The sequence below is a fragment of the Protopterus annectens genome, chromosome 1.part0, assembly GCF_019279795.1.
Source record: "Protopterus annectens isolate FY-2018-M chromosome 1.part0, PAN1.0, whole genome shotgun sequence".
Lineage (NCBI taxonomy): Eukaryota > Metazoa > Chordata > Ceratodontiformes > Protopteridae > Protopterus > Protopterus annectens.
Window position 1 is genome coordinate 223,717,777 of NC_056725.1, and position 18,769 is coordinate 223,736,545.

General features: G+C 40.1%; 1 protein-coding gene across 1 annotated transcript in view; it reads right to left on the reverse strand.

The window, feature by feature from the left end:
* Positions 1-18,769, reverse strand: part of SLC30A1 (solute carrier family 30 member 1) — an 85,146-nt gene that overhangs the window by 24,862 nt on the left and 41,515 nt on the right. The gene's annotated exons all lie outside the window — the stretch shown is intronic.

An 18,769-nucleotide genomic window follows, 5' to 3' on the forward strand; every position in this document is an offset into this window, starting at 1 on the left:
CCCCATAGTGCTTTTTTTAAGAAAAGTCATGAGGACAAAATTACCAACGTGAAAAATTCTTCTAAATGAAATTTAAATGTCATGCTGCTAAACGCTAGGAGTCTTTAACATGAAACTGCACTCATTGCAAGCATTCCTCACCCTGGAAGATGCTGACAAATTTTGCAATCACTGAAACCTGGTTCAAAGCTGCAGAGAGCACCCCAGCCTTACCAGGTTACTTGTCTTACCATACTTTCAGACCCCAAATGGAGGGCTACAAAGCCAAAGGAGGTGGAGTTTCAATATTTATCAAAGACATACCCACCTCCAGGCTGATCAAACAGTATGACACAGGAGACACTCCAGGTGCAGTTAACTGTTGACAAAACACCTATTCAAATGACAGCTAGCTACAGACCCCCAACCATGACTCAGGAGGGCCCACTCCACCTATCTGGACTTACATGAATCCATCAAGATTCAACCCTCTACCCTGGATCCTGGGCAACTTTAACTACCCAACTACAGACTGGAAGACCTATTCTAGCTCAAACACGAACACCCAGAGATTTCTCGACTTCGTCAATGCCAAGGCATTGGATCAGCTGGTCGATACCCCCACAAGAGGTGAAAATATCCTGGGCCTGGTACTAACCAACATGAGTAGCCACTGTAGCACCCCTACAGTGCCATCCTCATTGGTAAGATCCAAGCATGAAGCAATCACTTTCAAAGTCACCATCTCCCCTGCCCCCCCCCCCCCCCCCCCTGCCAGGGTCAAACAAAAACATTTCCCAAAGCGGACTACAACCTCCTGAGAGCAGGTATAAGCAGCTTCACAGCCACCATCCCTTCACATGGAACAAGCATTAATGCCTAAGCCTACACCAAAAAAACTATATAACTGCATGAACTCAGCAATACCGGACAGGACCAAATAATCTTCCTCAAGGAAGAGTAAACCTGTCTGGTGGACAGCAACAATAAACCATAAAAAGAAAAAATTGCTGCCCAGGACTAAGAAGCAGCAGATGCCAAGTTGGAAACAATCTCTTTGTCTGAACAAGCAAATAAGGTCACTGGTGAAATCCTCTAAGGCTGAGTCCAAATTGGCCACATCCACCAAGGACAATCACAAGTCCTTCTTCGCATATGTTCGCAATCTCAAAGGAAACTCCCAAATGTGCTCTGAACTGGTGGTCAAGAATATCACATACATAAATGCCACATAGATACAGCCAATCAGCTGTCAGACAAGTTCAGTGAAAACTTCTCCCCCCTGTCCCCCCCCCCCCAACAGTAAACCAGGACATCCCCATCACCTGCCCCCCTCCCGTCATCAGCAAGGAGCAAGTCATTAATGCCTTCTCAAAGGCAAAAATACAGCCTCCATGGACTTGACAATATGCCTGGCTGTGTCCCACATGAACTCAGGCAAGAGCTCTCAGCACCACTAGGCACACTGTTCAACCAAAGCCTGTGCAATGGCTTCGTCCTAGCAGAATGGAGGACAGCCACTGTCATCCCTCTACACAAAAGGTTGTGCGACCACCAACCCAGGCAATTATAGGCCCATCAGCCTAACTAGCCTGATCTGCAAGTCCATGGAACGCATTATCATGGACCTTATAAAACAATGACATTGGCAACCTCCAAATGCTTGATCCTACATAGTTTGGTTTTGTCAAAGGGAGATCATGCCTGTTAAACTTAGTCGTCTTCTTCTTTGAAACGGTCACCAAAGCTATGGATAAGGGGAAGACCTACACTGACCTAGCCAAAGCCTTCAACACTATTCTCCACTCAGGCAGAATAGATAAACTCTCTCAGCAAGGCATCAACCCATATACTACCAGATGGGTAGCCAACTGGCTCACTGATAGAACCCATTCAGTCAAAATAGGGGAAGCCACCTCTAGAAGTAATGCCGTAACAAGTGGCATACCCCAAGGCTTGGTCTTGGGGCCTCTACTGTTTGGGATATGCTTTTCTGAAGTGTAAGCCAAAACCAGTGTCTGTGGCGGACCAGGTTTGCAGATGACTGCAAGCTGGGCACTGTCATAAATTCCTCTAGTGATGTGAACATCCTCCAAGAGGGCCTTACCCAAACTAATGGCTGGTGCCAGAAGCATGGCTCCAAACTGAATGCCAAGAAATGCATCATTATAACCTTTGAGGAAAACGGCATCACCACTAAATATCATATGAATAACAACGTACTAAGCACGCAATCAGTCGTGAGGAACTTGGGCACCCCGGTTGATGGTAAGTGACTTTTGACCACCACATTGCCTCCATTGTACAGAAGGCTTTTTACATGGCCCACCTCATAAAGTAGGGTATTTTATCCAGGAACAAAGAGGTCATAACATCCTTGTACTCCTCCCTTATCAGACCCATTATCGAGTAAAACGCCCCCTTCGGCATGTGCCTTGCTAAGCAACATGCAGCAGTTGGAGAGAACACAGAGGTGCCTAACCAGGAAAATCCAGGGTCTCAAAATACCTATCCTATACAGATAGAGCTCTCTACTTGGTTTCGTACAGACTGAGCAGAGGTGACCTGTGTCTGGCATACAAGGCAGTCTCAGACTCAGCCTTGATGGAGTTGCTGCATATCTATTAGGCAAACTCCAATCACGCAACCCACACACAAGGTCTCAACCTGTTCCAAGACATTAATAGAACATGCTGGCAGGATAGATTTGTATCCCAAAGATTCCCCACATCTGTGGAACAGACTCCCTCTCCATGTCAAACAGAGTACCTCACTAGCCAGCCCTCTTTAAGAAGAGCCTGGACGACTGGATGGAAAACAGAAAATATACCCCTGGGATCCCACCTGTGTCCCTGTTGGACAGGGAAGACAGGTGCTGACTTTGTGGGAACATGGGTGAAATTCTTGGCTAGGCCTATAACTGTCTCTGGGCCAATAGCCTAGCATCATCCTACAAACTTATAAGTTCTGTGGCTTTTCAAGTTATGACGCCTCTAGTTAGAAAGGTACCATTTCAAGTTGTGAAGGAAAAAAAACAAACTGCTTTTCCTGTTACTACCAGAGTCAGGCAGCAATCTGCCTTCCTGACTAATTTAGGCTTCTACTCTCACAGACTTTAGCAGCTGTGGAGTCGACATTAGACAACAGATGGCTATTGAGAACTTGATACAGGGACTATCAACTCTGAAGTATGTCACCATGTCTGCGATGTCTCGCTGATAAAGTTTACGGAGGCCCTTTTGTCAAGGTTCAGCAGGAATTTGCTGGCTTCTCTTCCCCAGCCAGTTTCTCAGTTTAGGATATAAAGCCTTCTGCCACCTTTACACACGACCAAGAAACCAGCATTTTTCTCACTGGTGCTCACTTTGTTGCCTTTCATCCAAGAGATTATGGGTTGATACTAAATGATATGAAATAATCTACTCCATCAGAACTGGCACTGGACACCTTGTTTCAGTAGCTGGAGCCCATGCCAGACGGGTCAGGTCCAATATCTTTCAAACATTACTGACTCCATACCAGCATTACTCTCTGGAGTGGCTATACCATTTTATTAACTCTAACTATAACTCTAACAATAACTCTGCTGGTGAAGCACTATTCTCTTGCACCATAGCCAAATTATGGAACTCCCTCCCACCCATAATTACTTCCATACCATCATGCACCCACTTCAAAACTTTACTAAAAGTGCACCTAAAACATGCTGGCTATGCCCTTGCAACTCCCACTCTAAATATCATCTACCCCATCCAACCACTACCTTTCTTTCCACTCCTCTAACTACCTTGATTATAGCAAACTCAGATGTTCATAAGCCTAGTACTTATTATACAGCAGGAACTTCTTATTTTAACATTTGTTAATGTCGGTTATGTACTTCACAGATAAAGATTCTAGTTGTCTACTGATGTACTATGTTCTTCATCTGTAAATATGTTGCAAGTAATTGCTATGTAAATTGTTAATCGCTATGTAAGCCAATGTAACTACTGTCTGTTTATTTTAACTGTGGAGCTTTTCTCCCCGGGCCTCTGCTGAAAATGGACCTACGTCCAGTCGGACACTCCTGGTCAACAAATATAAATAAATAAATAATAAACAAAAAGTCTCCTTACTGGACTCAAACCCAAAATTGACATTGTGATGCCATTACTTGACATTAGGGTCTAAACAAAAAGATGACAGAACTTGAGCCCCCTTGAAAACTAACACAGTCATACAAGTGTAGTCGCTGAGACCTTGTTTCAAATGCAGCAGGGTTTAGCATCCATCATGCCTTCAAGCCCCTGGGTAGCTGCAGGGCAGCATCTGAATTTGTCAGAAACATCACCACCCACTTCATATTACCCACATCCCCGAAGCTCTTGCAGATAAAGTCGCCCACAACAAACCTAACTATTACGTCATTACTAACTACAGCTCCCCATCACAGTTCCTACAGGATCACGGAAATTACCTTAATGCCATTGAGAGGTACATATCAAACAAAATATCTGCTTGCTACGAGAGTTCAAATACTCTAGCACTGATTATCCATTTTTAGGGTATCAGTATGCCATGCTCAGCATTTCCTAGACTTTACTACCAATGCACTAGCACAAGTTGTAAAACTACCCACTAAAGACGAATATCCTTGACCAAATAATTACCAGTCTAGCCCAGATATGTACCCCACTACATTATGTCCTCATCTCAGATTAAATCTAACCACAAATCAGCTTGTGCAATATTCCCAACATTCCCCTCCAAATGGCACCAACTAAGAGGGCTGTCACTTTCACCTCATTTTTTTTTCTTTACAAGCAGCTTAACGGCTGCTCAGAAACATCTGTACCCATCCATCCTAAATAGAATGGTAAATTCAGGAATGGTGGAACTCATATATAAAACTGTATAATAAAAGAAAAATAAAAAGTTGTAAGAAATTTTAATTCCCCTACACAAGACCACACTGAAACATGTCAACAAGAAACGTAAGAGCACTATTAAAATGTAAAGCAGTCTATGAACATAAGGTCACTATAGACTCCAAAGGAAACTACAAATCTTTTTTTCAGTTATGCCAGGGAATTGAGGAATAGTGTTCATCAGTGCAACAAGCTCATCCATACCACTATCACACATTCAAATTCCAAGCCAAGTCAATACTTAAGCATACAAATAAGTGTTAAGTTTCATGTATAGGGATAAAACAATGCGAGTAGGTGGGTTAAGTCTAAAAATTATTTTTCTACGGGACCAAATAACATATCAGACTGCATTCTCATCAGTGCTAAGTACGTACTACCTAAACCTCCATTTAAACTGCTCTACTCATCCTATCTTCAGTATCTGTCCCAGACACCTGGAGAACAGCCAGTCACTCCTATAAACAAGGGCTGTACTCTACAGACTCAGGTAATTATATACCCATCAGACTCACCAACCTTAACTTATATGCAAAGCTATAGAACATATCACAGCACAACTCATTCAAGCAGGTATAAGCAATTTAACTGATCTAGATCCCAATTAATCAGTTTGACTTTGTGAAGGTCAGGTCCTCTCTCCTGAATCTAGTAAACTTCTTTGAAAAGATTGCAGAGGCTGTGGATAGAGTTCATTCTGTTCACATTGCTTACATTGACTTGGCCAAGACGTTTGAAACCATTTCTCATGCTGGTACAAATGAAGTTATTTTACACCCCTACATTGTCTGCTGGATTGTGAACAGACCAACAGATCCAGAGTAGTGAAAGTTACTGATACTCTCACTGAATGTAAAATTATAACTAGTGGGATATCACAGGGATTACTGCAGGACTCTTTCCTGTGTCATTTATTTTACCGACATCACAGTCATCATTCCTCAAGTGTGGTTGACCCAACTTTGCTGATAACTGCACACAGGGCACTTTTTTGCTTATCCATTGATATTAACTGTTCCAAAAAGGGCTGGATTTTGCACATACCTGGTATACTGAAAAAAAGTGTCATGCCAATTGTAAAAAAAAGTGCAGCATAGTAGCATGTGGCAAAAGAACTACTCCCATTTCATAGTTTATGAAAGTGGTAATTGTCCTTCAAACAAACACACTCTTGATAGACCGAGGTACTTATGTTGACAACTCTCTCCCATTTTAGTCATAGTCAGGAAATCCTGTCTCAGTTAATATCTTCAAGATCCAAAAAAAGTCATCTTACCACTGTAATCTGCCTTTATCAGACCAATCATCAAATATACTGCCCCCTTTGTGATGTTCAAATCCAGTTTGACTGCTCTACCAGAAAAGCCCAAAAATATTTTAAGTAAAAATAATTTAAGGCCTTAAATCATACAACTCTCCCTGACAGACTAGCAAATGTCTCCTTATACTCAGTAGCCTACTTGTTGCTCTAAAGTGACCTGGTCTCACTTTTCGAACCATTAAAGACCAAACACTGTTCAACCCATTTCTTCGCAAAACCAGTGGCTCTGCAGACACCTGTACAAAAGACAAATTTACGCCAAAAAGATAAGACTCAATGGATGGATAGATTCCCAAATCAACATATTTCCAGCTTATTTAATAAGCTACCATTATAGGTCAAGCAAAGTACTATTTTGTCTGCGGCTAGTCTTGATGATTGGATGAGTAGACAAATGTACACCAGAGTTACCATGTATGGCCATGCTTGATTTGAAAGGTGGGCACTATTAAGGACTTGAAGGATGACAAGAGATTTAAGTGTGGCTTCTTAAAGGTGTATAGGGCTAGGCCTCAAATGGTCCCAGTGATAGTTTGTCTAGTACTGTTCCTATGGGGCCACCATATCCAGATTATCCCAGTAATGCATCATTTATTATATCAGTCAGCAAGGACAGACTCACTGCTGTGAAGGCCAGTTCCCTATCTGGAACATTTTGTTAAACTTAGAGTCCTATGAAACAAAGAAGGGAAAATGGGCTCACAGTTATCATACTCTAGTGGGGGGTTGTCAATGTGCTGAGACTTCCCCCAAGTATTTTCCGCAGAACACCCATTCATGTATCAGAGAAAGAAAACATATCTAGATGCCAAATGGTCCAAAACTGAAGGTAGGTCTCTGGGTTGTCCGCAAAGGAGTAAGGAATATCATCTCATAAAAATTTTGCATTTAAGCAGACTGATGCTGCACCTCTAACTGTGCAAACGATGCTGGTCTATCCAACATTGGGTGGACATGTGTTCATACCAGTATCTCACTAGCTGAAGGTTGAGTCAATGCTGCAGCAGCCAGTGTAGAACCAAATGGAACAAACACGGAGGCCCACAATGCAGCCATTGCCAGAACAAAGAGACAAGCCTGCACTGTATTAGACAATGCCAGACCACCTAAAGACAGCAGAGAGACAATATGGGCCATCAGAAGGCGGCCTGATGCCAAAGGCATTGTCAGCAAACTAGTGAAAGCTGGAGGGGCTGGAAAATCTTTGCTCACAGAATAGAATTATGGAAGCTGAAGTGGACAGCCTGTCAAATTACTAGAACCACTCATGAAATAAACACTCACATCTGATCCACTTTCACACTTCTTAAAGGACTGAAAGACAGAGAGAGAAAGAGAGAGAAAGAGAGAGGAGGGAGGGATATAAACTGTCCATCTGTGCTGAAACTCCATGATGGCCTTGGCAAGCTCTTCCTAACGGATGTCAGGAAAAGCAGGAGACCTCTGGATGGGAGGAAGCAAAATGAAAACTAAATTAGGCCACTTACCATAACAGCATATGTTCAACCATGGTCACCATTTTAATCACTATATGGATCTCTGCCTTTGGTAGAGACGAACATCTGGTCTGACTTTCAGAAATAAACACATGGCCAGGCTGATGTCACCTTACCTCTGATGTCATCACTTATCTAGTACACAGGTGAGTTCTGCCAGTATGATCTCAGACTCCTTCCTCACCCTCCAAGAAAGGCAGGGCTATGTCCACATCATGGACTACTAATAAAGACTGCATCATGGTTGGAATCTAAGACATGAAAAACTGAAGCATTCCTTAGGGAACTTGAACAATTGAGAAGGAAAGCAAGGGTGCCTGAAGGAGGAAGGGGATGTCTACTATATCAACATCCTGAATGACCTTTCTGGTGCTGGAGACTGGACAATGACTATTTACTACACTTAAGGAAATATTAAAAGCAAACTATATGAAAAGAAGTTCCTACAGTAATCTTATCTGGGAAGTTATTTGAACATAATGGCACTCCTCAGAATTACAGCTTGATCTGGTGGTTATTAATTTTTCAGCTCTTTCCTGCTGCTTTTGAAGTTTCAGCTTTGTAGGCCTTTACCACCTTATTCTCTTCTCTCCTGTATTTTACAGACCTCTGGAATTCCATCATTCTATAATTAAAGGAAAAAAAATAAAAATTATAATTTATACCTCAAATACACAAAAAAAAAAAAAAAAAAAAAAAAAAAAATTGACTGAAGATTCTGGGGAGCTAATCATCAAGAGAACACAAAACAGAAAATATATAACGTTCGTACTGCTGGGGAGTGTGAAGCAGTAATGAAGCAGCAATAAAAAAAAAAAAAAAAAAAAATATATAGTATATGAGAATGTACAATATTTACTTGTTGAGCTCTCCTGTTCCAAAGACTTACAAGAGAAAGACTTTCCTTGTAGTTCTTTAATAATTGATAATTACATTATCTAAGTATTATAACAACTGACATCCTCTTAAAATTCACAGATTACCAAATTTTCATAAGGACATAATAACCAATGCACATTTAAACTACATACAACCCCACGTGAAAAAGACACTTTAAAGTCTACATCAATTTCCACACGCTAACATGTCAAAATACAGTAAACTCTCAGTTAACCGGCACCCATGGGGATTGGTAGATACCAGATAACTGCAGTTTCTGGTTGCTTGAGAGTTACTATTAAAAATAGGCCCGACTAATACTGTACCCTATACTACTTGTTTGGTTTGACTTTGTTCTCAAGTTGGGGTGAGAGAGAATTTATTCCTATCTTCCTTTTTAAAACTCTAAATCTCTAAGAACATAAGGCATGTTTCTGTGGGGGGAAAACAGAAAGTTCAACACATGAAAATTGTACTGGATTTTAATTTTTTGCCGGTTGCTTGAGTTCCAGTTAACTGAAAGTTTACTGTAGTGACTTATTTGTTCCAGTAAAATATTTCTCAAAATACTCCCACTTAATAGTTAACATTTTAGAATACTTTCATAGCATACATAATGGACCCTCTAGCAGGGTACCTACTAAGCTGATGTCATAAAACAGCAAAAACCTAAATTTACAAGTATAACATTGACATTATCTACACTAACTCAGTAAAAATGCATGTGTACAAAACAAAGATTGGGACAGCAAAGTACATGCCACTCAACCATATGATAGGACAGACCTAAGCAATAGATTAAATATTAGTTGTTCTGATGACATCTTTGTGTTCAGCTGGGACACACAAGGATTATACAGTCCGTTTATCATAATATAACAGATAATCTAAAGCTAGAAAACACAGGCTTGATGATCCTACAAAATAGGACTTCCACAAAAAGTCCAAATGATCCAGTTTGTTTCTTTTCAGCAAGATTCTTCATTAATTAATTGTGTGGCTGTAACAGCAGCAAACATGTATGTCAGGAGAGTGTAGGTCTTTCTACATGTAGGTAACTGGTTCTTAGCAGCAAATCTCAAAGGAAGCGCCAATTCAACCGGCACTGAAAAGTAGACCTGTTCCGAGAATTGGAATTCATGATCAATTATCAAGTGTCATGGTTTTACCATATCAACATAATTTTTTATAGGCTGCTATCAGACAGTGCTAACGTAAACTGCAGCTATGCCACTTTTTCCTCAATTTCTATCAAAGTCTAGAAACCGCAAATGTGGCTGCTTTTGCCAAGAAATGCCATTTGACAGAAAAAAATACCACCTCAGACTACAAAACAACTCATCTAAATTAATCAATACATTATTCATATCAAAGCAACCTTTTTATCTACAACAACGAAATTTGAACTATACTCTGTTGTACACAGTCTCTAAACAGTAGACTTAAAAAAAGAAACTGTCAGTCAGCAAAATGTTCAGTACTAGCTACATGAACTTTGAACCAGACATGCTGGTATGCGGTAAGAGCAAGTCAGAGCAATGACACTAAATATACAAGCAATCTTCATCGTTTGCACTCTTCAAACAGATTTATACATTATAGGTTCATATTGTATAAAAATGATTGAGAAATGGCAACAGGTTAAACAATGTAACAGTCGCTTCCAGTTGAGCTCTAGGAGGACAAGCCCACCAACCAGAACACTACACGTTCTGGAATGGGGATGTTTAACAGCGGTGTCACAAACACGACATCTTCCCTAGCTCACAGATGTAGAAGTAATGCAGAAAAATACAGGGAATAGGTGTAATGGTAGTATGCAGTTTTTGCATAGTTGCACACTGAACAAGCTCTGTAATTACAGTATCATTTGTTTTAAAAATGTTCATATTAATTTGTTAAGAATGGTGGAAAAAATATTCTCTTTTGACTCCTCAACAACAAAGTTGAATATATACTGACAGTACCTACTGCCTTACCTGTGCTATTCGCTTTTATTTCTTAAGCATAATAAACAAAAATAAAGGGACAACCTGGGAGCACAACTGTCAGGTTCAAGTGGCTTGTTCATAGTCACAGATTAGGCAAATGGAGGCTGCAGAAACAAACCCAGAACTGCTGCAGGGTCTACTCTAGGTATAGCATCACATAATTTAACTTTTGCACTGAGCTGCCAGGCATATAAAAAATTATGATGTTTGTCATACTGCCTACATATAAAAAGCATTTATCACAAGATAAACATTTTATGTGCCAACTACTGTATTCTTCACTCCTGCCTTGCATTCACTTGCATGTAGGTAGAATTCCAAGGCAAACACAAACAGGAAGAAACTACAACCCTGGACCACACAGTACGCAAGGTCCTCTCCCTAGGTTCCAAGGATATGTAACTGAATATTTTTAATTTTGAGCACTTACTGACATAACCTTTGGAATAACTGAAGTATCGGTGCAGAGTCAAAGCCTACCCTTATGGAGCAAAATACAAGATTCAGAAGCCATACAAACCTGCAGTGCAGAAATGCTAGCAACTGAGGTAACAGTCAGAACACCTGTCCTGCAAAGAGAGAGATGGTGGTCCTGGTCAGCTAAATGTTCAGACGAAGATGAAAGTATGTGTGCTCACAAAGGCCATAGGGACAAATGACAGGGTCTTGGCACTCCAGCAGAAGATATCTTTTAGGAGGTGTGTGCAGAGGCGTACACACACACACACACACACACACACACACACACACACACACACACACACACACACACACAAAGGGGAAAATCACAAGACAACAGGGTTGCCACCTTTTCCAATGCCCAAAGTGGGACATTTTTGGTACAAATGTCAGATTTTGCAGAGCAAAACATACCTATGGCCAGTACAAAGGACAGAACTTCACTTTTTTGCCTGAATGAAAGCTTATTCTTGTAGCATTTTAGTTGCTTATTGTATTTTTTATAACATTTAGGTGTTTCAGATACAGAATAACTGTTTTATGCATCTGTTACATAAAATATAGGAAATATTTTTCTCCAAAAATCTCAGGACATTTGCCATTTTTTCAATTTTTTTGCAGGACACAACTGCCCAAAGAGGGACTGTCCCTTGCAAAGTGGGACAGGTTTTAACCCTACAAGACAATCATGTTGTAGAACACGAGTGCCCAAATCAACCACAGAAAAAAGGAGGTCATTAGCTCTCTGTACTCCTTCCTCATTAGACCAATAATTGAGTATAATGCCCAGTTTGGGATGTACCTCTCCAAACATCTGCACCAACCGGAAAGGCCACTGAAATACCTCACAAAGAGAATCCATGGCCTCCAACACCTGTCCTATACAGACAGGCTCAAATCACTATCATGCTACTTAGTATCATACAGGATTACTCAGAGGTGATCGGCGTCTCGCCTTCAAGGTTATCATCTCGGACCATGTTCTACTAGAGATGCTCCATATCTGCAAGTCTAACTCCTTATGCACTACCCACTCAAAACGCCTAAATCTAATAAGTGACATTAGCAAAACCTGCTTGAGAGACAGGTTTGTCTCCCAGAGGCTGCCCAGTCTTTGGAATAGACTTCCCATACACATCAGAGCACCTGGCTGACCGTCTTCAAACACAATGTTGATGAGTGGATGGGAAACCACAAATTTATCCCAGGGGCAACAGATGCCGACTGAGGTTTCTTTTGGGGGATAAACTCTTGGCTAGGTTTGGAAGGGCCCCAGGGCCATTAGCCTAGTAACCACCTATGATCCTAAGATCCAAATTCGCTTTAATCATTTTACATATCAACCACACTTGTTGTTTCAGAAGCAATGCAGGACCACTGCTAGTAATAAAAGTTAAGATGCTCTCCTGGCAACCAACTAGATAAATCTTTATGGCTACAAGAATAAAGCCTCTAAACATTTCACATCTCCAGTTCTAGTAATACCTTTAAGTTTAAGAAACTTTAGGAGTTCTGGAATGCTCTCCGATATACAGAAGTCACTGATTTAAGCCAATGGATGATAAATATGTAGATTTTTTAAGGAAAAAAACATTGCTAACACAAAATGTTTGCAGATCCTGGTGTCAGTAATTCTACTTAAAGGTAATGACTGCATTGCCTCTACAAAAATAAACTAAAAATTGCTCCAATCAAAAATATTTGAACTATGCTTACAATTCGAACTTGTACATTACAACATTGAAATTAAAAAAATAAATACATTCAAGGTAACAACTACGAGAACGTGCACAAACACACAAACTGGTTAAAGCAGAAAGATTGTAGGGTATACACATTAGATGTCGCATTAAAATATTCATTACAAGAAAGTGCACTGAAAGTTTCCTGTGCTGGTTTCTGGTCTTTTAAAGATGACTGGAGAAATCAATTTGATAAAAAACAAATAAAAAATAAAAGCCAGAAAGCACCAACTCCAGTCATACAAAGGGATAATGTCCTGACTATGGTCCAGGCAACCAGTGTTCTATTAGCTGCTTGGCCACTCGGAGCTAGCAGACAGCATGGTTGTGTGCATTCTTGGGGGGAATGAAGCAGAGATGGTCAGGAGTAGTCACAGTCCTTCAGAAGAAGGTGGCAAGTTCACAAACTGTTGCTAACATAACACTCAGTGGCACTGAGCTGCGAGTAAGGTGGTGCCATCCTGGGGAGACAGATAGTATATCTGCTCTTCAAATGGTTAGTGTAAGACTCACCTGAGTGGGGCATGTGTTTGCTATCACTTCAGCAAAAGTGAGCATTTACCATACTGTTTACCATCCCTTGTATATTGTTTTGCACCATTGGTACTGGACTTTAAAACCCATACCATCATATAAACATTGGTGGCATTGGAGGGAGGGGTTTGTACACCCATTTCTCACAAATGCATCAAGATGTACAAAGCCAAGTAAATTACAGAGTAGCATGGAATATGAAGAAAATACTAACTGCTTACAAGCATTTTTCATCAACTCAGAGAATTCACGTGAACTCAACTACCGAAGATCATTGTGTAAAGGCAGGAATCCAACCTTTGCAGCTTTAACACTGGTGCAAGTTAGAGATCAATGTAGGAAGAGGAAGGAGCAAATCAGTTTCTCGACTTCGTCAGATGGGAGTCACAGGGGAAATGAGGCCTCTGCATTAGTTACATCTGGCAAAGATGAAGGGAATTACTAATAAGGCTGAATCAAGCCTCTGCATTACTTAAACTCAGCAAAGGTGAAGGTGTGCTTTTTTGTTTTGTAAGGTGTGCTTTTTTGTTTTGTTTTTTTTTTTGTATTTTTTTTTTGTATTTGTTTTTCAGTCTAGCCAATGACTTAACAGGTTTAAACAACAAGCAATGTCATTCAGCCAGGTGCAGCACAAGTTGCAACAACTAGCACTCCTGAACAGCTCGTTCCAAAGAAGAAGCACAAGTAATTTACACAAATATTACATAAAATGCATCAGCAGTTTTAACATAAAGCCAAGATGTTTTACTTCCTCAAAATCTTCATTCATTTCAATGCATGTATTTTGGTTTTGTTCTTTGAATGCTACAAAGCCATGGAACTGCTTTTCAGCAACTACACTACAAAGTCATGTGGGTATGTGGACAACTATGAAAATGCGCAGTTTAAGTCATAAAAATCTCTGTAGCTTTAAGAAACTTTTCTGCTTGTATAAGGGAAATGTGTTTGTGGTGGTGGTGCTGCGGTAGCGTTGTCGCCTCACAGTCAGACGTTGCCCGTTCGATTCTCAGAGCATCCTCTGGTGTGGCGACATGCGTGAATGGGCGTTCCTTCATTGAAGGTTGTGCGTTAGGCCCGGCAAGCCAGTACGTAAAAATCTACTGCCAATCATTAGCGGACCGGAGTTCTGCTGTGGCAACCCATAACCGGGAAAAACCGAAAGACTTTTATAAGGGAAATGTGTTTGGTACTGCTGACTGAACTATAATATAGGACATCAGGAAACATCAAATCAAGGTTATATTAAAAAATGTTTTGACATCCACCTTCGACCAATTTAAGATCATACAGAGCAAAGTAGACTCTTGTCAAACAATGAAAGCAAGGCAGGACCCAGCCCCACTACAGATGCTAGCCCATCACAAACTTCATATATTATCATAAACAGACCTGCACCCATCATCTGTGCAAAATAATGTTTTTCTAATGCAATTTACCACATTCCCCCCACATGCCATATTATTTTTCACCCATCCACTTATCTTCCATACCTTATTTATCAATTTTAAATCAATTTTATTGTTGTTGTTGCGTCTTTCGGCTTATCCCAGTTAGGGGTCGCCACAGCGGAACTCCGGTCCACTAATGTTTGTTAGTGGATTTTTACGTGCCGAGTTACCAGCCCTGACGTACAACCTTCAACGAAGGCACGCTCATTCACGCATGCCTCCACACAGAAGACGCTCTAGCTGAGAACCAAATGGGACAACGTCTTGCTGCGAGGCGACAACGCTACCGCAGCACCACTACCGCGGGATTTGATTTATTCAATTTCTGGTTGCAGAAGGCCAAACCATAATACAGGAACCAATCCATTGAGGCACTAGTTCACTGCAGGGTACACATACTCAGAAAAACTGCTGTTCCACCTGCTAGCATGTCTTTGGAATATATAAAGAAAATAGGCAAAAACCCAAACTAGGGGAAATATGCAGTTTCAACAAATAAGGCAATCCATATTTTTAATTTTACAATTATTTTTGGTCATGGGAACGCACAATTACTTCAGAAAAATAGTTTTTAAAAAGTCTCAAACTGCAGCTAAAAAAATTACCAAGATCTTATAATACATAACTGAAATGTGTATACGGGACTATGTACATATCTTTGCTGTGGGTACTCAGCCCATATACAACAGCCACAAGGACAGCAGGCATTGTGCCATGACAGCAGAACAGTGTAAAAGGCTACATTGACTATTTTTTTTTCAGCTGGCCATAAACCATAAATTATGACTGCCAACAAAGTACACAACAGGTGTGCACTGATCTCACAATGAAAGACACTTTGATGTCCTATGTTTAACCCACAGCTCAACTCTACCAGCATTGTTGTGAATCAAAAAGCAACAACAATCCTATGTTGTACACTTAGTGAAATTGTATTATGGCATCAGCAGCATCCTTAACTGTGGCATGTTCTGGAAAGGAAGTAATTACTCCCAACAATGTAGGATTGTACACTGAATCATTCTTTTAGTGTTCGGTAAACAGCTAGTCAACTTTCAGGGAAAATAAAATTACCCATAAGCATCAAGCCACCATACCCAAAGTCATCAAAACAATGGTTAGACTTCAGTTTTGCAGTCTTGGAACAGATGGTGAAATGTGCAACAAGAATTTTTTCATAGGACAAGCCAAAAGGTAAATTTCTGCTTCTAAAGAGGTTTTTGTTAGAACAAAAGCACTGAAAGGTTTCAGGGAAAAAAAAGGTTAAAATGGTTTCTAGCACACTGTTCCTTTAACTAGCCTTTTTTGTTTCAAATTTCTGCTTAGCTACTACAGCACAAGGAACCAATGGAAATAAATGTCTAAACTGGCATAAAAAGCACTATGATTCCACAGTTCAAAACAGCAAAGAGGCACATCACTTGCATATTATGGCAGGATTTTGACATTTTCTAGTAGAAGAAGCTAGAAAGCTTTGTAGTCAAATTCTAATGACTGTTTTCCTTCTTTTGGCTTTTAGGGGTTGCCACAGCAAAACTCCGGTCCGCTAATGATTAGCAGTAGATTTTTACGGTGCCATGGTGCCAGCCAGACGCCCAACCTTCAACGAAGGCACGCCCATTCACGCATGTCTTTCGAATGCTACTCGACAGTGGGGAGGACATGCAGACTCCACACAGAAGGTGCTCCAGCAGAGAATCGAATGGGAGAACCGAACGCCACTCGACAGCGGGGAGGACATGCAAACTCCACACACAAGGTGCTCCAGCCGGTAATAGAACGGGAGAACCTCTTGCTGTGAGGCAACAATGCTACCGCTGCACCACCGTGGCTTTCGCGTCAAATTCTAATGACTAATTATTGAAAATACAGTTTTGTTTTAACTAACAATTAACTATAAGTTCTACAAAAAATTTACATTTTGCCGATATAATGTCTATAAAAGTCAGGGAGGCACTTCAACCTGTTCTACACGCGTTAAGAGCAATTACATAAGCTACTATTAACATATGATCTTCAAGAAAAGGCTCCACTAAACAAGACTACTGTCATGTCCTATGCAGTAATTTTCAAGTCATTACTAAAATGGTTATCTTCCCCTGCTGATGTCAGTATTTGCACATTTTACATCTTACGTCCATAAAGAATGTGGATCATTATACATTATGCAGTACATCCAGCCATCCAGAGGAAGAACAAACAAAAAAAAAAGTAAAGGCACAAAGCTCGAGAAAACAGAACAATAAACCTTTGACAAACAAGAAAAGAAAATTTAAAGGCTGCAGCTGAAAGTAAAGTTTATGAGAGAGAACCAGAAGAAAACACCAGGCTCTTCTCTCATACCTGTTGCAATAGGTACAGTTGCATGGACAGTACAGTGGCGCATTTGTTAAGGTTTCTTACCCACATATTGGGGCATGGGGTTCTATTTTCTGTCAGTATGGAATCTGCATGTTTTCCTGTTGTATGCATTGACATTTTTATTTCCATTTTTTAACCAGGTGCTCTGGTTTCTTCCTATCTTCCTAGAACATACAGATTAGAGTAGACAAGTTACTCTTTGTGCAAACTACATTCAGTCTTACCCTTATATCCCAGATCAAAGCACAAAGATTCTGCAAAACATCAGTTTGTCACCCCTGTTAAAAGACAAATTCAAAATAATTACTATGATCTTCCAAACATGTACCATTATGGCAAGAACCTCACATAACTGCCCAAAATTACTTCAAAAGAAAAATCCTGCATAAAATTCAAGAGACAGGACAGAATCTAAAGTGGTGTATTGCCAAACGAAAGCTAATGCTGCATTAATGATACGAGTGCCTGAAAGACCAATTTGTTGCACCTTGATCTGCACACAGGTTCCTTATCTTCTCGAACTTAATAAAAAAATACTAGCAGAAGACAAAAACAATTAAGTTTATGGCCTGAACAAATCTGAAAAAAAGACAAGTGAAGTAAGGGTATTTATCAGTTGGTCAGATTTTTCTGGTACACAGTGCAAAAGAACACTGTAAAGTCATATAGCCATCTGGGGAAAAAGTCTGCTGCCCTATTTTCACAAAGCAAGAAGGAAAAAAAAATTACTCAGGATATCATAACATGGTAATGTAGCTGCCTGCAGGTATCCAGAACATGCAAATTACTATGCTAGGAGTATGTGAGAACAAAGTTTGGCAAAACAGCATCTGGCCCAGGGAAAATGAGGCAAGTGCCAGCACTGGGAGGACAAATACAAACCTGGAATAGAGGATTACCAAAAGAAAACCTTCTCTAGACCAAAATATATAGAAAAGTAAATATATGCAGATTTCAACACAAGTCCAATTCACATTACATGCATCTCAATGGAAAGTATCCTCACTGCCATCAGAATTGGAGAATTAAAGGGAAAAGTAAGCTACTAGAAAATCAACCAAGTATAAAGGTAAGGATCAGATGATGGGGTTATGGAAGGGAAGAGACAACTAGCCAACAGATGAGGTGAAATTTGAAGCTCTTAGGGTCATCAAGATATAGTTTTTGCCAGGAGAAGAAAGGAAGTAATCCCAGCTAAAGACAACAATAAAACAGAAATTCTATCTCAAATATGGTCCAAGAAAGAGCGACCTGGTCACAAGAAATTACGATAAGGTGTGTGTATATTATTATATATGCAAGCGCACATAGATATATATATATATATATATATATATATATATATATATATATATATATTACATGCATACATAAAATAAAAACAAAACCTATATATGTAAAAATCGAATCAAACCTATAGTGCCAGGGAAGAAAAGTTGCTTTCATGTGCTGACCCATAATGAGGAAGCCAGGAGCAAAAATAGCAGTGGAAAAGTAATCCAGCATTAGAAAGGTACCTCAAACTCAGACAAGAACGGAGTTAGACACAGGAAAAAAAAAAAAGAAAGAACTTAAGCTATATTAGAAAAAAAATTACAGAATCCAAAAATACCAAACTCTTAACACAAGACTATCTAAACTGAAATACA